Below are 21,755 nucleotides of genomic sequence, written 5' to 3' on the forward strand. Positions count from 1 at the left end.
CTGTTTCTATTTTCTGAGGTGGCTGAGGTCTTTTAATACCTGTCGGATGCAGAGGCTTTGCTAGTCTGTTGTGGCCAGTGCTAGCCTCATGCTGTTGCATGCTGGGGCACAGTACACACTGCATAGTGCACACCCTTAATATCAAATCCTCAACAGAGATAATCATTATGATAAGGACAATATGTGTAATATCCTGGATTATTTATAATCAGAGCTGTGTATTTATTAAAGCTATTTTGTTATATTTTGTAATTTTGTAATTATTTTATTATTTAATTCAGTTTGGTAGTCTTGGTAGTCATTAGTGCCCTTTTGATAGGTTCCTCAAAAGATTCACAACTGTTCCCAGCTGTAGAAATGGCTTTGTGACGCTTTCCAGACCGATAGATGGCAATGACTTTGACCATCCTCTGTTTTTTAATTAATTAGTTAATTGTTTCTTCACTTTGTCAGACAGGTTCGATTTAAGTCATTTTTTTATTCAACATGTTTGGCAGTGGTCAGGCCAGGGTGTGGCTAGTGAAATAGAACTGAGATTATCAGCAAATTATATTTACCTTCATCCAAATAGCCTTGATAAATGAGATCGTCTTTTTGTTTTTAAACTGCATTGTCTTTAGTCAGGTTATTGCTAGCTAATATTCAGATTTGTATGATTAACACACTTAAGTGTGACAGATATGAAAAAACAAAAAAAAAATCAAGAAGGGGGCAAAATGTTTTTCACATATTCTCCGTCAATACTAATGCAATGCCATTATAATTTAATTAGATAACAGCCACATTAAAATGTCTGGTACATACATTGCTCATGGCATTAGGCCAGAAAATCAATAATCTTTACCAAGCTCAAAAACATTCAATAGCCCACACTGACCTTGTGCCAAATTTCATATTGCTTCCCAGGAGATATCCAAACTTAGAGAGTGATTGGTTGTGTTTTTATTGAACTGTTCAAATAAAATTCTAATTCTTTCCAGTTACACCAGTTCATGCCGATCAATTCAAATAAAACTCCGTCGTCAGTAATATAGAAATTAATCTCTACTTTCAAATTCCTCCTTGAATTTTCGGTGTTGCTACTGAAACATTGGCCAGAGAAAATATAGTCATTGCAATTTGTCGCCCCCTTGTGGTCAATTTTGCAAAGCCCTACAAATGAAATGTATGTTTTTTTGTTTTTTTTCAGGTTACAGGTCATTATTTTTTATGTTTTTCTTTTGGTCAGATTTGGGTTGCATATGGTTAGAAACACTGTAGATATATGACAATGCCATAGCCATGTTATTTGTTTGTTTCGGTGTTATTCATGCATTTATGTATTCCCACTGAACATTATTTATGATATCAAGCCACTGAGGCATGCTTGATGGTAGAGAGAGCATAACAGAGTATATGGAGAGCTATATAAATCACTTTCTCTGTAGCACATTTTCTGTGCTCATGTGCTCTATTTCTGTTCCTGTAGGCCTGTCAGTACTATTTATTTAAAACCGACCGCTGCCTGTCATTGCAATGACTGAAACTAGACAACTAGATACAATTACTGTCCATCAAATGCTGACAAATTTGCATAAAAGTTGTAATATTAGTATGGTAATTTTATTTTAAGGTATAACACAAATGTCACCATAATCAGAAAAAAAAAATCCCTCCATTAGCAATTAGAACAGATCTTGTAACATATGATCAACAGCTGAACTGAAAAGAATCAATCTGCATTTAGATCATTTAGATAATTAGTGGTTATTTGTAGAAACAGAACAAGAGCAAGATATACATCTATGGTGTTTTTTCATTTAAAGTAAAACAAAAATAAACATAAATAAATAAAAGCACATATAAGCTGATAAAAACTTATGTTTTTATCAGCTTGTGTATTATTCAAAACAGCTGGTTTTGGATTGTGGTTGAAGAAACATGAAAGTTTTTATGATGCTTCAGAAGTCCCTTTTTATAATGTTTTATTGTCTAAATGATTGATCAAAATTAACATGACTGCTACAGGATCATATGGTTTCATCAGATAATCAGCTTATAAATCTTGTTTGTTTTTGTTGTTGTTGTTGTCTTCCTGATTTAATGTGTTTTGATAATGTCAGAAGTGGTTTTGCCAAACATCATGATTTCACAGTAAGCTGACCTTTTTGGAGTGAAAGTGAATTTCATATCATTGCATTTGTTTCCTATTAGACCAGGTGTCAATCTCATTTGAGTTTATGAACCACAAACTATCCAAAATGCTCTCAAGTGGACCGGACCAGTAAAATCACTGCATAATAAAAATAATATTTCTCTTTCTTTCATGTTGAGAATTACATTTTGAAAGCATTCACTTGGGTCAGAACAACAATATTTACAGCCACATGCCAAAGTAATAAGAACCTTTTATACCATTACATTAGAACTTTGCCAGACAACAGAAAGCATTATATCTTGTTAAATTACTTTACTTACCTAATGAGATTTAACAATCTGACATTCCCAGAATAAGTGATAATAATAATCAGAATGCATGTTATTGAAAAATTAATTGCAGTTAATTGCAAGTTTCTCACATTGCCTTTGTGATCTAGTGGACCGAATTTGACTCTTTCCAAGACAGTTGTGGCCCCCAGGGCACATATTTGACACCACTGTACTAGTTAAGTATGGAACATTTTTGGCAAAGGTAACTTATGAAGTTTTGGGTTATGACCAACAGTGTTTATGAGGTCAAAAAGACATTGAGTTTGATCACCAAATTCTAATAACTTCCAGTTCACGTTCACAAGACATTCCTGAGATACATTGCCTTCAAAGGATTTCAATCCAGAGACAATCCAGGAACATAATACCTTCAACCACAGCTGTGGCTGGCGCAGGGAGAGAAAAATAACTCCCAGACTACTGACTGATAATGAAAATAAATGTTAGGTGCAACCCCAAATCAAAGAGTGACCACAAAGTTGCAAGAAAGTGGCCAGAATCAACCCAACAAAGACTCCAATGTGGCCCGCTGAACTGCTTTGGAAAATGTAAAGGAGAGCATAAATTTTGGACTTTTCACTAAGTGTGACATCTTTTCCTACTAATAAAGACCTCTCTGGGCTATTCAGACTACACCAAAGTAAATAAGTAATCGAGTAATAATGAAATGACAGAAGAGTTCCTGTTTTTCTTACATTTCTTTCTTCTGTTTTTCTAATTTTGACATCCCTGCACTAGACAAACAAACAGCCAGCTGATGTGGTGAGAGCACAGGGAGGAAATAAAGTCAGATCACATCAGTTTTGCTTAGAAACCTGAGTAGCACAGATACCTCAGTCAGCTTTGTAGTCTATATATTTTATACCAAAAATATAGATTTCAGTGTGGACAATCAGGGAAAGGAAACTGCAAAGAAGTTTTAATTGGCTAAGCTCCGTCAGTGGTGGCACCGGACGTTTGAAGAGTCTGGTAGTGTCAGTCCTTTTGTCTTAAGGGGTGTCATTTTCACTAACTGTGATATAGGCATTGTCAAAACTTCTTGGAGTGTAACTGGGGGCCTTATTTTGCCCGATTAGCCTTTTTGATAAACTTGAATGTGTATGTGTTGCTTTTTTTTTTTTGCTTTTTTTTCTGCAAAACATTTTGAAGTGTCTCACTTAATTGATTGGATGGCGCTTATTTGCACATGGAAATTCAGGGGTGATATTTGAAAAACATCACTTCTTCTGTTAAGGGCCTTGCTGCAGTGAATACAAACACAGAACAAAAAGGCAGCTGTGGGCAAAGCCTTTATCAGAAGTTGAAGCATTTTGAAATGTATTTCTTTTGTCATTAAACAAAAAAAGGCTACACGGGAACACGACAGACCTGTTTAGTTAACAGAAGAAAATGCATTTTTGTGCTTTTTACATATATTCACACAAGTTTGCATTTTATAGGCTGTAAGAAAGCAGGCATTGTATTATGTTTGGTTATGTTACTGTACACCCAGAAAAACCTTCAGGAATTTATGGGTGCATGCTTTAAAATTCACGTTGTTCAGTTCACCACAGTGGTTTTAGTTTTATTAAAGGAGACGCTGTTAATACTCACCAAAAAAAAAAAAGCTTGATTGGTCTTCAGCTGGAAAGCCTAGACTGCATCGTATTAATCAGCAAGACTACACTGGGAGCCCTTTTTTTAACATTCATTAATTCAGTGTTACATCACAGGGCTGCTTGGTTTTAAATAAATTATGGCCTTGGCAAGACCACAGTCTGGTACTAAATTGCACTTGCGATGCACTTTCATATCATAATGGGTTGCCCTCCCAGTGATTTCCTAGCGCTCTCATATTTTTGTTGATGTTCAGAGATGGGAACCCTGCAGAAACATAGCCTGTAGACGAGCCATTGAGATTCAGTCTTGATTCAAAGGTGACATTTTATGCTTTTCATAGCAATGGGCATAGCTTCAAATAATGAGGTCAGTGTATGTAAAAGTAATCTCTGTGAGGCAAAACCTCAGTCTAAACACAACGACATCTATTCTTGTGCCTCGCTTTCTTTAATATAATGAAGGATTTTCTTTTACCTGTGAATCATGCAACCGTACCCTAGAGGACTCCCAGAAAAAAAAAGAAAAAAAGAAATATGGAGGTGGAAATGAGCATAATCGGCCCCCCTTTGAGAACTGCTTTAATAGTTTTCTTTCCACCTCTGTGCAATAGATCTGCACAGCTGCCTGACTAGAATGAAGTTTCATCCTACTGCAGAAATTTTAATCAGGTTTTGTAGTGTCTTTGTACTGCACTCACAATGTGACAAGATTAAGAATATCAGAAATTATGAATTCTAAATATGGTCTTTACCTGTTCCATTTCCTGTAAGTACACAAAAATATACTATAAATGCAGTTGGACAGAACTTCCATGCTGATGTTTGGTAACAGTATCCTCTGGGTTAACATCTTCAGATGGAACGGTTGTGCTTAGAGTAAGAGCAGTTAAGAGTCATACATAATACATTAAGAGTAGAGAATGAAGAAAAATAGGCATTAGTCTTACGTTTTAATATAGAATAAACATTTACTGGCCACTTGGTTAGCTAGAATTAAGTTTATCAACTTAATTCTTGTTGACAAACCCCTTCATCACCAGCATCCGCCTCAATGGTTATGGGATAGTTTCATATTGTTTACGCCCAATTCTGACTCACATGTGACTGTATCACAAATGAAGACTCATCAGACCAGGCAACATTTTTTTGGTGAACCTTTTGTGACACGTAGCCTGAGTTTAATGTTCTTAGCAGACAGGACAGTCACATAGTGCGGTCTTCTGCTGCTGTAGCCCATCTGCTGCAACAGAGGCGGAGGCAGACATTTGATACATCCGGGGCTTAGCCCTAAAGGGTAGTACGCATGTAGGATTTGGGGGAAGGGGGGTTGAAATGACTGAAAGATTACTGGGCTCTGTTTTTTTGTTCAAAAAAAAGAATGACTTCATATAGGGAAAAATATGTATCACATATGCAGGACACCTTAAACTAGTTTTTTTAATTAAGCAGCAAGGCAGAACAAAGTTGGGGCTGTATCAAGACATGCGGACTAAATCCCAATCCAACCAGACCCAGAACTGATCCGGAATTAAAACAGGACTACTGTCACGGCTGGCGGAGGGAGCCGTGTGGTGTGGAGGAAAAGGAGGACCCAAAATGCAGCAAACTGATGATACGAGTGATGTTTATTTACAAGGTGGAGGTGGCAAAAACAGGCAACGCAGCATGAGCAATTACAAACGGAAACCTAAACTGGGAGAAACTAAAGAGCAAACCTGAGACCATACAAAGGGGTGCGGGGCAGAGAGCCGCAGAGTAATGCAGGCAGATAACGCAGACGAGCCGACAAAGAACACAGACCGACACCCACTAAATATACACACACAAGGTAATCAGGTAATCACACACAGGAGGGAAGAACAGCTGAACCTAATACACATGAGGACCGGAGGAGACACAGACTTTCAGAATAAGACAGGAACTCTAGGACACGAGCCTACGAAGTAAAGCAGGGAACACACGGACTGATTTACAACACAACACGGGGACAAGAACAGAGCACCAAGGACAGACACAGGTAGGGCTGAATATACACTAACTTCAGGTTCAACCCTAAACCAATACAAATCAGAACAAACACAAGGCACAAAAATGAACTTCAAGAAAACACAAAACGCTGGGTCAAAACGACCCAGGACCGTGACAACTACATCCTGTTTTTATTCCAGTTCAAAATCAGGACTACTTAGGATTTAACCAAGACAGACCCAGAATCAAAACTAGATGATAGTAGCACTAAAAATCACCATAGACCTGCACTACACTTATTTTTTAATTCTACCAAAGTACACTATTTAGATTGAGAAAAGTTTATATAATTATTCAGCCTTGTTGTGCAAACAAGCCTGCATAACTTAATAAATGTAGAATTTGAAAAATAACAAACCTAAAAAGAAACACTAGGTACGAGATACATGACTACCTATGATACGGTGATACTTTTGGTAAACAACCATTTGACTAACATGTCTGTCTCACCTGCTCTTGTTCCATCTCTGTTCCTCTGTGGCTCTGTGTTTTGCCTTATATGCATCCACAGCTGTGCCACCAATTTACTCACATGGACTCTACTAACCTATCAGAAGCTTCTTAAGCTCAGAATGGAATCGTCTGGAGTTTTCTTATTAATTAACAATAAACTTAGTGCATATGTACTCCTAAATTTGATGAAAATAATAAAACAATAGACAGCTCTGTCTCTCTTTAACTAATTCAAAAGATATTTCAATATTTATTTATCCAAAACAAAACAAGTTTACTCTAAATTGATGTTGTACAGTAAAAATGTTCTTGTGTTTTCCATAAAGTGTATGTAAATATCTGGTTTAAACTGTGGATATACTGCTGTGTACTGAAATCCCTCTTGTTTTTCATAGAAATATACTGAACAACATACAAAGCATAATATATAAAATAACATCTACCAGAGTTTTTTCTTTGAAAGAAGCCCCTTATGTCCATTCTTGTATATCAGTACATTACTTAAACCGATTTATTTAGCCGTGGAGGGTAACAACTGAAAATATGAAATAAACACACATGTAAACTAAGACTCTCTAAAGAAACAGCATTGTTGTTGTTCAGCTTTTCATTTCGCCATTTGTTGATTCACTTGAAGAGCAAGTAACGTAATATGGGTCAAGTGATCAGTTTGATATCAATCTTTCGTGATTCACCGTCATATTTACATTATTTGTACAGTACGAATGATTTGCTTTGGTACCTGGTCAAACTTCAGTTCTCCTCTGTCTGCGCTTCTCCAACAGCGCACTCGCAGGCAGCAGCTCCACCGCCCCCTCGCTCAGTCGCTTAGTGCCTGAGCTCGGATCATACCAATATTAGGGGGGATTTACGCACAGTCGTAAATTCCCACAGTGTGCACTATGTGCTCCAAATATTGTGTGTAGTTTTTGTTTTATACAGTTGTCAGCCAGGCATGTAACTATGAAAAAATTACACTCCAAAAGACCCCGGGCTTCTGAAAAAACAACCCGGGCTTAAGCCCAGTAAGCCACCCCCCCGCTCCGCCACTGTGCTGCAAGTGTCTTGATGCATGGTCATTCATCCAGGTAATGAAATTCCTGACAGTTGATTGCATTCATCTGAATGTTGTGATCTCAGTGGGAGAAACATTTTATCACTCATTGAAAATCAGCACCTCCAAATCTGAGGCCATGTTCCTCAACTGGAAAAGGGTGGAGTGCCCACTCTGGGTCAGGGATGAGTTCCTGCCCCAAGTGGAGCAGTTTAAGTATCTCGGAGTCTTGTTCACGAGTGATGGGAGAAGGGAGCGGGAGATTGACAGGATTGGTGCTGCGGCTGCAATGATGCGGATACTGTACCGATCCGTCGTGGTGAAGAGAGGGCTGTGAGTAAAAGCAAAGTTCTCAATTTACTGGTTGATCTACATCCCTACCGTCACCTATGGTCACGGGCTGTGGGTTGCGACGGAAAGAACGAGATCGCGGATACACGTGGCAGAAATGAGCTTCCTCCAAAGGGTGGCTGGCCTCTCCCTTAGAGATAGGGTGAGAAGTTCACCCATCAGGGAGAGGCTTAGAGTAGAGTCGCTGCTCCTCCACATCGGAAGGAGCCAGTTTAGGTGGTTTGGGCATCAAGTCTTTGTAAACAGTACTCATAGCTATTGATCAATGGTCATGACAATGTGTATATTATTGATGAAAGTAAGCTCACAGTCCATTAATTAGTCAGTGGTGCTAATTTTGGCTAGTATGTATCATTGATGAGGTTGGCAAAACCTGCAGCTGAGACTAAAGAAGTCAATTGGATGAGTGATGAAAAGTTTTTCCTGCTGAAAGCGCAGTATCTAGATAACCATAATGAAGTTTCTGCTACACGTCAAACCTTGAAGTTTCTGCTTCAAGGTTTGACATGTTGTGCATTCAGAGATGCGCTTGTTCATACCATGGCTGTAACTAGTGGTTTGTTTGAATTACTGTCTGGTCATTCTCCTCTGACGTCTGGCATCAACTGAGAACTGCACCTGAATCGATGTTTTCTCTTTTCAGGAAAGTTCCCCTAAAACCCTGTAGATGGCGGTGTGGAAAAATGCCAGCAGATCAGCATTTTCTGAGATACTCAGACCAGCCTCAGACCAGCCCCAACAAACATAATGCGCTCAAAGTCACTTAAATCACCTTTCTTCCCGATTCTGATGGGTAAAGAAAGGTGATTTAAACAGTTTGTCTTGTCTGCATGCCTACATGCATAGAGTTGTTGCCTCGTGACTAGATGATTATTAGAGATACACATGTATGTCTAATAAAGTGGCCACCATGTGTAGGTTATGTTGCACTTATAGTGCACTTCTACAACTAGCAACTTTCACACGCCCCTTGTTGTTATTCTTTCCCTCGAGATCGATAGGTCCACAGTGAACATCTGGCAGGTCAAAGGTCAAAGGAGGTTGAAGCCAGTGCAGAATGAGAGAACTCCTGCAGCGTGAACACACAAAACATTCATGTGCGGCAGACATACTGAATCTGGAATGTATGTGTGTCAGAGGTGATGACAGAGTTGCAGTGTTGCATTCAAAGATGGAAAAGAAGCAGAAATGTAGCAAGGCCTCTGCAGTTTGATGTAGAACTGAGACGGATGTAATGACCTGACCGCAGGGTGAGCAGGAGGGAGAGAGTTAAAAGGTCAGGCAGCAGATATCACTTTGGAAATGAGTTTTTGGGCTCTTGTACAGAGAAATGGTAATTCACAATCACTAGTCATACAGGAGGCAGTGAGAAAATTAGGTTAAGGTTTAAAGGTTAATTGTATCCTTGCAGGGCGTCCTTTTCTTTCTCTCCCCTTCTTTTTTTTTTTTTTTAAATCAGGAGGAAAAAAAGAGCAGTGAACCAAATATAACGGAGTGAGAAAATACAGACAGGTGCAACAATTTCAACAGTTCATTCTCGGAAAGCTGTCGGATAACCCATCACTGCTGACAACTTTTGTAAAAACTATATTTTGCTATGAATGACAGAAAAGAAAAACATAACCTGTACTTCACATGTAACACAAAACATCCTACCCAACAGATGGAAACAATCTGAGACCAGGTAAAGAAGGTTTCGCTTTGCTTTTCTTTTTCTTGGGCGTACTCAACATCAAACCCACCACACGGGGGCAGCATTGGTTCATGCTGGCATTGCCTCTAAACATGGCCGTTATTATTACTGCAGGCAGTATATAATTTCAAACACAGAAGGTGTGGGAAATCTGTAACAAAACATTCTAAAGAAATACGAACAATGAACTCAAACCCGATCCTTAAATTCATCACCGGGGAGAACCGGACGGATCGATGTGTAGTTATGCTGAATGCTGAATCCGAAGGAGGTCAGTGATACCGCTGGAAAAACTGGTAAATCATCACAAAACATAAATGCTGCAGAGTGGTCAGTAAATATTCTTAGAAAAATATGTGCTTCACTGAATATCAGATTTTGTTTCATGCTGAGCTATTGAGCTTCCAAAGACAAATGTGTATCAAAAAAAGGGAATGGATTGAAAGCAGGAGTGAACATGGACTTAAATAGTGTGTTGTGTTAGTGTAAGCAGCCATGAAGACCTGACAGTAGATCCTGTATTTATTTAAACTATAAGTATTACATTCTTATAAAGATCTATTAATATTTGGGGTGAGTGAAACTGTTAACTGAAGCAAAACTAACAAAAACAGACAAGTGGGCAAAATGACATGCCTTAATGTCATAATGTTCATTAAATCATCTAATTTCTGTAAATAACTTTGGGAAAATATCTTGTGATTTGTTGTTATGTTGCAATTAGCTTCTAAATAATGACTAATGCACTGCTTTAAAATATTCATTAGTGTTACTGATATTCATTACCTTTATCTTTGATTACACCATGCAGTCGCATTAGAGCATGAATGGCGATCATCCCTAATTACTCCTTACAGGAAGCTCATAAATGTAAGATCACGTTTGTAATATCCTTCCATCCATTCATCAATCCGTCTGTCCTGTTGCTCAAGTTAAAGCAACAATGGCAGCAGCAGACCTGTGTGAGCTGGTAAATAATAATTGTTTATTCTGGTTCAGAGTCATTTATTATGTCTCCATCTCTGCCTCGGAGAACCGATTTTTCTGCCTCTCTGACAGGATTTCCCATGTGGGAAATGTCTTTGCGGGTGTTTTCTGCACACCGGTGTGATGGAAACATCATCAAATGTTTGACAAATATGAAGCTATTATCACTGCACCAGATTACACTTACACATTTATTATGCACGTTTATGAATGCATGGACAGATGAGGGCCAATCTGAAGAAGTGGCAGCTGGAGCCCAGGTTGAGGAGGGAAATTGGCCTTTATCTGGAACAATCTCATTGTCCCCCCCCCCCCCCAAAAGCTTGTTGCTAGTGTAGGTGAGTGTTGGAACTATAGCTGACCTCTAAATTGGGCGTTGTGCCTCAGTTCCAGGTGCAGCCAGGACCAGTACAGTGCCTATATTTCTTCAAGCAACTAATGTCAACTAATGTCAGCCTTCTTCTCCTGTTTAGGAATAAACAGCCTTTTTTGTTGTTGTGTTGCTGTCTTGAATTGCCATTTTATTATGAAGTGTGTGTGTGTGTGTGTGTGTGTGTGTGTGTGTGTGTGTGTGTGTGTGTGTGTGTGTGTGTGTGTGTGTGCTGGTGATACTTGGAGGAACATGAGCTTCTTTTAGGGACACTTGAGGGAAAGCAGTCTGCACAGAGAATCGTGCCCAGACTAAACAAACCAGGAGCCAGGCATGGTTCATGGTGTTCTTACCCAAGGTAATAACCCCTGATCACGATGGACCACGTGAGCTAAATGAGCTTAAAAAGATTAAAGTGTTTGTCAAAGTTGCCAACTTAAATATTGACTCTTTCCTGAGGTTACCACTGTAGCGGTCAATTCAGGACTGGTTTGGAAAAATTTAGCGTAATATACAAGTGAAGTTAACCTTGTGTGTGTGTTTGTTTGAATTTGTTCTCATGGAAACTGCAGCATGTGATGCAGGGAATGCAGTGACAGTCTCACACTTGATAAAGAGAGAAAAGCAGACGATGAAAGGAAAGCCCGTGGCTTGTTTTCATTGCAGTTCTTTGGAGGATTGTACGTGTTTAAATGTCTGTGTGTACGAGTACCGCACTTTGAAATGTCATTTTTTCTTCCATTATGTAGTTCTCTTGTCAACCAAATATATCTTAAACTAGCCATCTGTGAAACAAATGAGAAATAACTTTGAATGTTTCCCTGAAAGGTCTGAATTTGTCTCATCAATACTTCAATCTGCCAGCACATCTTCAATCTTTATTTCTTCACACTATCCCTTTGCATATTTGCAGATACACTGTATTGCCAAAAGTATTCGCTCATCTGGCTTCACATGCATTTGAATTGGAGTGACATCCCATTCTTGAGGCATAGGGTTTAAAATGAGTGTGGCTAATCCTTTGCCGCTAAAACAGCTTGAACTATTTTTTTTGTCAAGGCTTTCCACAAGGTTTAGGAGTGTTTATGGGAGAGTTTGACAATACTTTATGAAGCACATTTGTGAGGTCAGATACAGATGCTGGATTAGAAGGTCTCCGCTCTCAGTCTCTGCTCTAATTCATCACAAAGGTGTTCTGTCGGGTTGAGGTCAGGACCTCCGTGCAGGCCAGTCAAGTTCTTTCACACCAAACTCACTCATTCATGTCTCTATGGAAATTACTTTGCGCACTGGTGCACAGACATGTTGAATCATTAATACTTCCTTTCACTGGCACTTTACACTTGATGCAATGCCAAACACAGATTCATCCATTGGATTGTCCGGCGGAGACCCGTCATTCATCACTCTAGAGAACACGTCCATTACTCTAGAGTCCAGTGGTGGTAAGCTTCACCCCAACTCCAACCAATGTTTTCCATTGTGCTTGGTGATGCAAGGCTTGGATACAGCTACTCGGTCATGGAAACCCATCCCAGGAAGCTCTATGCAGTGTTCTTGAGCTGAACTGAAGGCCACATGATGTTTGGAGGTCTGCAGCATTTGAAGCTGCAGAAAGTTGACAAGATCTGCATGCACTAAGAGCCTCAGCATCCGCTGACCCCACTCTGTGATTTAATGTGACCTACCACTTTGTGGCTGAGTTGCTGTCATTTCCAATCACCTCCACTTTGTTGTAATACCACTACAATTTGACTGTTGAATATTAATAGTGAGGAAATTTTCTGTCTGGACTTGTTGCACAGGTGTCATCCTATCACAGTGCCATGCTGGAGATGCTGAGAGCGACCCATTCTTTCACAAATGTTTGCAGAAGCAGTCTGCATGCCTAGGTGATTTTACACACCTGTGGCCATGGAAGTGATTGGAACACATGAATTCAATGATTTAGATGGGCGAGTGAATAGTTTTGGCCTGATTCATCTCCTATTCCTGGCCAGAAATTTGTTATTCTGTTTCTGCTGATCCCCACTGTGCATGTTAGTTTACTTTTATATTTTTTATAACTGATATTTTAAAGCTGAACGACCAACTAGCAGTTCACTGGCAACACATTTAATATGAAGCATTTAAACAATCTTTATAGCAACATATCAAATATTCCATCTTATCAAATGTGAATATTGGCTAATATTCAATAACATTTGGCTCTCTGTCCTGCCATCCTCACCTACAACTGGTCGTGGAAGATGGCTGCCCCTCCCTGAGCCTGGTTCTGATAAAGTCATGTTCTTGCTAAAAGGGAGTTTTTCCTTCCTGCTGTCACCAAGCATTTGTTCAAAGGGGGTTGTTTAATCAGTGAAGGTTTCTCTCTATCATTGTAGAGTCTTTACCTTACAACACAATGCACCTTGAAGTTACCTTTGTTGTGATTTGGCAATATATAAAATATAAATACTGAACATTTGAACTAAATTGAAATAATATTTGCTTTCTATGATGGTAAACTCTAATTTTTTTTTTCAAAAACTACAGTTTTCACCTAGAATTTAATTATAATTTAGTTTAGGTACATTTTAAATGTTTCTGACCATTTGGGTAACTGTATAAGATGAGAGACAGAGAGAGAGAGAGAGACATTTAAATACAGTATGTTCAAATTACAACTACATATGTAACATGTGAGACAGATGAGAAGATGGATAATAAAAGCTCTCCTTTAGTAGTGGAAACGTCAAACAAATCTACCCTTAATCAATTTAAGTAGACCAAAAAATATACTGTAAACCCGGAGCTATTAAACCTTCTTTGTCCGGTTGGTCTTGGATAAAATCCTATCAGAATCTGAAGGATACTACAAAAAAAAGAGATTACTTTTTACTGGGAAAACAGAAAAAGGTGCGTGGGGGTGGGGTGGGTTGTACAAGGCCGAATCTTTGTGTAGCTCATATTCAGCCGCTGATTACAGCAGGAAATGATGCTGTCCAATTGGATGGGAGCCTGATTGTTGCCGCACTTGTATCTGCAGAGAGGGATATATGCTTTGCAAAAGGGCAGGCAGATTCTGTGTGTTTTCTTTTTTTCCCTGAGTGAATAATCCTCTCTCTTTCCAGTCCCTTGCTACTCCTCGGAAGTGAAGTCTGTTCCGGAAAGGCTGGCTGAGTGGGTAGTGTCAGTATCCAGGTGTCAGCGGTATACTTTCGCTGTGTGAAGGTTGAGAGCATGTAGGGATTAGTGGGAAGTGGTGTTTGAAGTGGGTATTACCTTTTTTATTCACCTCGTGTGTATCTTTTCTTTATTTGCTGGTGTGCCCAAGCAGCTGGAGAGTGTCTTGTCAGGGCACAGCAGAGGGGGAGAGAGGGGGAGGCCGAGCCAAACGTATTCATTCTGGTACCTTCGGCTGCATAAAGGGATGCACAAACAGGTCTGCTTCCATGATACAGATGCACTCGTTGTGGTATGTATGTAATTTGTAAATGCATTTGTGACTTAAATTACTGACAATTCAAACTGTTTTATTTGCTTTCATCTGCAATTAAAGGTTTTAAGTTTATGGCAAATTTAAACGTAGGATGCCACTCCGGAGCAATAGGAACGAGCTGTAAACACAGCAATATTACATTCGCACGTTTAAGGGTGACAAATTTGTTAGCAAACAGACGCTAGCATCCAGCAGATGCAGGGAGATGTTAGATGTTAACAGTTTAAAACCGTGAATAAAAAAGTCCACTCTCTGTTTTCATTTTTCCTCAGCTGGGGTTTGCATCACCTGCCTCGGGAGATATATGGCACTTCATCTACTAAATGCTCAACAGGTTCACTTGGCGGCCACTAATATTTGCTTGCCTTTTGTTCCGGTGACAGGCAGCCAGTGCGCAATTGTTTTTTAGAGCCTTTCCTGCTGAAACAGCTACCCGCTGAGTCCATTACGTGCCCTTTAGCACCTTTCAATGAAAAATCATTCTCTGTATTGTGCTTGTCACATCAACAAAAGCTGTTGAGAGATTTGTTTCTGCTCTTATCCAAATGTTGAATGTTAAGCTTTCTCAGTATTTACAGAATCAAAATAAAGAAGGTTAAAAAGTCTTTAGTCACAAAACACCAGCAAACATACCCATTTCCTTTGTAAAACATATAATTAACCAGCTGGGCTTTGCTCTTCTTAAGGCTCAGGCTTTCGGCGCTCTGCAGTAGGCAAGAGTGGAGTTGTTCAGGTCCTAGACTTTCCCCTGGCAGCAATAGTCCAGCTAATACATGCTGGATAATATAAACTGTACTTACCTGTCTAAGAGAAAAACAACTCTGCTTTAGTTTTTATTCCTCTCGTCTCTTTCACTTCCTTTCCTCTCCCAATAGAAATTCCAGTCGATTGTTGTCTATGAGCTGACTCTGTCGTTGCCAAATTGCAAGCCATACTATATTTTTTGTTTTTTTGCAACTCGGGATTGAATGACCCCTCTATCATCTTTTGCATTACACACCTGTCATCGTGATGGTTTCTGAGTCCATGGAAGGAAGTTGAAATTTTACGACCTGAGGAAAGATATTAAGCACAATATAGAAATCAAGCCATTGCTTCCGAGGGAAGAAGCAGTTGCAGTGAAGGCTGGTCAAGGTGAGGTCAGCGGATTATTCTTTCCTTCTTGAAGCCCAGAAGAATTCCCTTCATCTTTAGATAGAAAACTTTAGATAGATACCACGAAGAAAAGGTTAAAACAACAACAACAACAACAAGAAAAATAGATTATGGATACATTCCTGTCATGGCTCACCCTGCAGTGCATTGAGTCAGCTCTCCTCAGGGTGTCTAATGACCCTCAGATGGCTGTGGGTTCTGGTAATTGTGCAGTGTTGTTTTGACTGACCTCTCTTGGCAGTTTTGACACACAGAAATATATGTTTCTCGTGCATCGCCACTGGTCTCTTCCACGAGTTTCACCTTTAGAATGAAATATCATTCGTCTTAAGTCTTCTCACTCCTCCCTCTTCACGTCCCATGAAGCAACACTTCGTTTTTATGGCAGTGTTAATTATTTTAATGCTTGGTTTTATTATCCAAAAACAAGAACTAAACAAGACAGATGCCCTTAATGAACCCTCTCCATCTACATACTCATTGTCATAGTTTATCATTATTGTATTAGTTTGTATTATTGCTTTACTTAAAACATGAAAACTGTAAAATGCTGCTGTTCCTACTGGAAATGTATTACCTATAATAAACTATTTGCCCTGGTTAGAGGTCTCAAGGCTGTTCTGGAAGCTTCCATTTCTCCTGTTTTCAATTTGTGCAAATCTCTTTACACAGAAGTCCGCTTTTTTTGGGGTTTTTTTGGGGGGGTTGTCAGCTCTGTCTCTTCCGCTGTCAAATCAGACCTTCAAGCTCCTGACTGGGAAGGGAGCTCATGTCTGATACAGGTTTCCCTTCAGTCACATTTTTTAAAAAGCGTTTTCAAATTACTACACAGTCCTACACCCGCTAACGTATTTGGCATTCCAATTAATCCCCCCCTCCCCCCCCCCCAGGGCTGGACTGGGACAAAAAAATCGGCATTTTGACTAGAGACCGGCCCACCAAAAATGTGACGTCATTCAGGGGTAAAACCGCAAAGGATTCTGGGAACTTGTGCCAAGAGGTACTAGCACATGCAGGCTTTCAATTGAACTCAGTTGCACAGCGATAAAAAGAAACACAAAAAAATGGCAAGAAGCTGTTGTATTATTAACTGCAATAGCCGGTGTTGTGCCAAAAAGCGATTGTCTGCCAAAAACTGATTTCCGGTATTTGCCAAAAACTGATTGCTCGTATTTAAATTGCTATAAGTAACTTGCTGGGCTATAATATGTGAAACATATGTCAAATGCATCCCTCATGGATGACATAAAGTCATCTCTCCATCTCCATCTCCTGCTCTTTTATTTCTCTCTCTCGCTCCATCTCTCTCTGCTGCTCTTCTGTCTCCTCTGTCACAGACTTCTCCACCTTTGATGATAAATCAGCCTGGTGCAACATGTAAGGATTGGCACAATTTGTTAAGATTTTGAGGAGTTTGAGAAACTAACCTTAAGCATAAAATAAAATTTACTATCAGTAACTTCATAGCACCCGCCCAGCAGTATATAAACTCCGTCATGCTAGCTAGTACGCAGTACCAGTTATTCTAAGCGCCTGTAAAAAGTCAGCACAACAAAAACAAACTCCAACTAAACTTGGTTTATATCTGACACAGATAGACAGCAGGTCATAACTTCTTACCTGAAGTTCAGTTCCTCTGCCACTATGACCGGCGGCCGCCTCGGGTCTCTCCTCCTCTTGCCTCCCCTTTCCCTTATCCACCTGCTGGCCTCCACCACTTGCTGATGTTGCTAAATCTGTGGAAGCTATGCCATAGCTACCGCCAAACAATTCAGTTATTTTTACACATTTGGCAGCGTCTGCCTGAAGGGCTTGTTTCTTTTTGGCCCTAATTTTTTCTGCACCTCCTTTCCTTTTTTTGTTCTCCATTTTCTTTAGTTTGTCTATAAAATTGCTAAACAAGGGGGAGGGTGCATCCGACCTCCTTGGCTGTAATTGGTCCAGCCCAGAGTCGATCATGACCAATTGGCCAATCCAACACCTTTCATTATTTATACCCTGCCAAAAAAAAAATCAAAAAAAAAAAAAAAATCGATCGGCCCATAAAAACAAAAAATCGCCAGCGGCCCACCGGGCAAATGCCCGGTATGCCCGATGGCCAGTCCAGCTATGCCCCCCCCCCCCCCCCCCCCCTTTATTCAAAATAGAAAAAATGTGTAAAATATACAAATTTCACAAAAGTATTGGCTCATTTTTAATTTGATGGCAGCGGCATGTCTCAAACAATATGGGGCAAGGCCATGTTTACCACCATGTAACTTCCCCTCTTTTAACAACAGTCTGTAAATGTCTGGAAAATGAGGAGACACTTTGCTGTGCTTTTGGGAGAGGAATCTTGTCCCATTCTTATCTTTTATAGGATTCCAGCTTCTCAACAGTTCTGGGCTCTTCTTGGTTGTATATTTTATTTCACGATGTCCCAAATATTCTCACATGGTAAAAGTTCTGGACTGAAGGCAGGCCATTTCATTACCTTTACTCTTCTTCTACAAAATCATGATGTTTGCTGTCTTTGTTCCTTGTTTAAATCTCTGTATCATCAGAGATGCAGGCGATTGAATTAAATACTGATAACATATAGAGGTTACAGTGTCAGTGTTTTTCAAACAGAATGTTCAAATTTTGATTTGTCTGCCCACACAGCACTTTGACCCTTGCCTCAGCCCATTTTAAATGAGCTTTGACTCTGAGAAGGCAGTGACGATTGTGGACCATGTACACACGTGGCTTCTTTTTCGCATGATAGAGCTTTAACCTGTATTTGTGAATGGCAATGATTTTGGAAGGTGCTGGTGGGTTGACGAGCAGATGAGCAACAGGTGTGCAGGGTGAAGCATAGGTGCTGGAAACTCCACCGAATAGACAAGGCTAGGTGGGGGCTGCCCGTCAGAAAGCAACAGGTGACTGAAAAAAATGCACTAAAACAGAAACCTTCTAACCAGCCCAGGAGCCATGACATTCTGAGAAACTCTGGCGCTCTAAGATGCTCTTTTTATACTCAATCATGTATTGGACCTGTTGCCAATGGTAAGTTGCAAAATGTTCCCTGTTTCTTTCCGGTAACACTTACTTTTCCAGCCCTTTCTTTTATCCGTGTCAAAGCCTTTTTGAGATATACTGCTGCCATCTACTTCAAAAGGAGCTCCTATTTTTCATGAAATGCTAAAATGTTGCAGTTTAAAAATTTGATATGTTTTCTCTGTCAAAAAAAAATAGAGTAGCTGTTTTGTTAGAATACTGGATAATTCCTCTTATTCAGAATATTCTTCCTAAACCCCAGAGTTAGTTGCTTGGTTATTATGTGTGTATATATATATATATACACATATATATGTATATATATATATGTATATATATATATATATATATATATATATATATATATATATATATATATATATATATATATATATATATATATATATATATATATATATATATATATATATGTGTGTGTGTGTGTATGTGTGTGTATGTGTATATATATATGTGTATGTGTATATATATATATATATATATATATATATATATGTATGTATGTATTTCTTTCACACTTTGGGGGTATGGGGCATGCTATTCTCTAAATAGATAAGAAGCATCCTGTTTATATACTGCATCTTCCAGACTGTGTTTGCACTGACCGTTTTGACAGGGTTGGCTACGTTCAGTCAAACAGAAGAACTCACCAAAACATATTTTGCTGAAGGAGAAAAAAAAAGAGCCCTTTCAAGAGCAGACAGAGTGCTGGTAGTGCTATTAGTGAAAATTATTTTGTTGACCTGGAAACTCTACACACAAAAGCTTGGCAGGATAACATAAAAACCAATCAACGACACTTAGGATACAAATCTGAGCCTTTCTGTTGTTAAAAAAAGTACTTATTTTGACACAGGGCATTGCCTGGTGGGTTTACTTTGCAGCCATTTTCTAGCTCCTGTTTATAACCTTGTCCGTTCATTGTACTGGACTGGACCACTTCCATGCATTTTTGTTCGTATTGATTTTCTGAGATATTTTGACAAAACAACATGGATGTCCCGTTAGCAGCAATGATACATTAGTCACCTTGTGAGTTTGTCTCTGTGTGTTTGTGTGTCAGCATGGAGATATATGGCCCTGAAGACAATTTACTAGCACTCTGAGTACTTTGGCATCTGTTTATGCACTTCCCAGCTACGAGATTATAACCACTGACAGGTGAAGTTAATAATAACACTTCTCTTAACATCGTTGCTGATTGAGCACCCCTTTCTTTGCTCCCTGGTGGTACAGTGAGACAATGTGACGCACCAACCCCCCAAAACTACTCAAGAACTGCTCAGAGAACCTCACACAGAGGCCTTGACCTTGCCTCCAACTCCAAAGTCCTAATCCGATTGAGCATTTACAAGAATATCTCTCCTGGAAAAATTCCAATTCACAGAAACCCTCCCAATCTTGCAGCTCGCATGTCCCAATCCCAGACTGCACGGGACATCCTCCAGAGGTCCCCTGTCCTTGCTCCAATTTATCAGAGGTGTTTTGGGGTTCCAAAGGGGACTGTCATAATAATAAGACTGTAATATTTCATGATCAATATATAAATATTTCTCTGTTTGTGGACAAAATGTTTTTACTATCACAATTGTGCAAGAGACATTCACTAAACTTTACAAGTGTTTTAACACACTTGTAAAGTTTATTGGGTCTAGTCCGATCCAGGAGAACTGGGGTCTCATTTATCATGTGGTAATGATTATACTGACTGGTCACAACATGGTGAACTGTAACATCCAATCAAAAATAATCTCCACAAAAAGGCTAAAATAAATTCAGTATCCTATATGTTTTAGTAAGCAACTTGTAGTGTTTTGTGGCGTTTGAGTGTATTTTGTTTGGTTGGAGACTATTAGCACAGCTGGAATGTCCAGCTGCAGACGGGAACCTGTTATCATGAGCTGTACAGTGATGTGAGTGTCCACAACTTGTAAACAGAAAGAACATTTTCCATCATTATCTTCCCTCCATAATACTAAGACAGCATCAGTTAAACTGGATCGTATGATCTGCTCAGGCGCTTCCACTTTGCTCTCCAGTGTGTGCTTTTCTGTTTTGTGCCTTTCTCTAGTTTGTATATATTTCTCTTGACTGTATACATTTCTTCCATTTGCTATTTATTCCTAATGTCTTTACTATTTATATCTTTTTTTTTTACTTCTGCACAGTTGGGGTGAAACACTCGTAATTTTGTTGTACATGTACAATGACAATAAAGGGCTATTCTATTCTGCTCTAAGCAGAAGGTGAGGTAAACAGATGTATGATTTTGCTGAATACACAAAATACTAAGCAAAACGTTGACTTCTGACGCAGACTAACTGATATAAACTGATATGACGTGCATACAACACAGTGGCATCTAACCCGGATGTTTTACACTTTCTCCATCATCTGACAGACGACAATCACTATCATCTGTTATTTACCAGCCTGTTAAATTTGGTTATATAACGGACTGATACATTTACAGAAGTGCTGATTTGTCATCAAAATGACATCAAAAAATATCGAACAACAATATAATGATTAACATCTGGGCAGTCGGGGAACACTTTCTGAATTAAAACTTAAAATCTCTGAGTTAGAAATCTAAATTAAGATTATTGTGTATGTGATGTGATATTTCTGCAACAGGTGTTTTGAATTTATTTTATGGGTTGGGTTGAACCATCACTAAGAAAGCTGTGAGGTTTTTCTTCAAGACACTGTCACACGTTGCTCTTTCCCGAAAAAAATGCTGTTAGGAAACACATTACATAGCTTTTTAAGCATGACTAAACCATTTAAAAACATGTTTGTAAATGCCATACTAGGGAAGAGGATATAAGTATTAGCTAATACCTTACTAATACTTACTAATAAGTCTTACCAGCACTTTTTTTTTTGACTGATTCTATAAAAAAGTAAAAGATGTTTTCTTTTTTTTCCGGGCACCTTGCACACAGCCTATCAAGCTTAAAAATAAAACCAGGACAAACAGATTCAGGGATAGCTTCTTTCCCAGAGCTATCACCGTAGTAAATAAGCTCAAAAACAACTGAACCTATTCCATACTGTCACTGTCATTATATTATGCT

At 39.1% G+C, this 21,755-nt stretch overlaps 1 long non-coding RNA gene across 2 annotated transcripts; it reads left to right on the plus strand.

Annotated features, from left to right (window-relative positions):
• Positions 1-6,002: 6,002 nt before the first annotated feature.
• Positions 6,003-15,943, plus strand: LOC143419723 (uncharacterized). Of its 2 annotated transcripts, none has more exons than XR_013099736.1 (4): positions 6,003-6,084; positions 14,117-14,216; positions 14,323-14,460; positions 14,757-15,943. It is a non-coding gene; the product is annotated as an uncharacterized LOC143419723 (long non-coding RNA). The 2 variants fall into 2 exon arrangements; XR_013099737.1 differs by having other exon boundaries at positions 14,117-14,186.
• The last annotated feature ends 5,812 nt before the right edge of the window (positions 15,944-21,755 follow it).

The sequence above is a fragment of the Maylandia zebra genome, linkage group LG7, assembly GCF_041146795.1.
Source record: "Maylandia zebra isolate NMK-2024a linkage group LG7, Mzebra_GT3a, whole genome shotgun sequence".
NCBI lineage: Eukaryota > Metazoa > Chordata > Actinopteri > Cichliformes > Cichlidae > Maylandia > Maylandia zebra.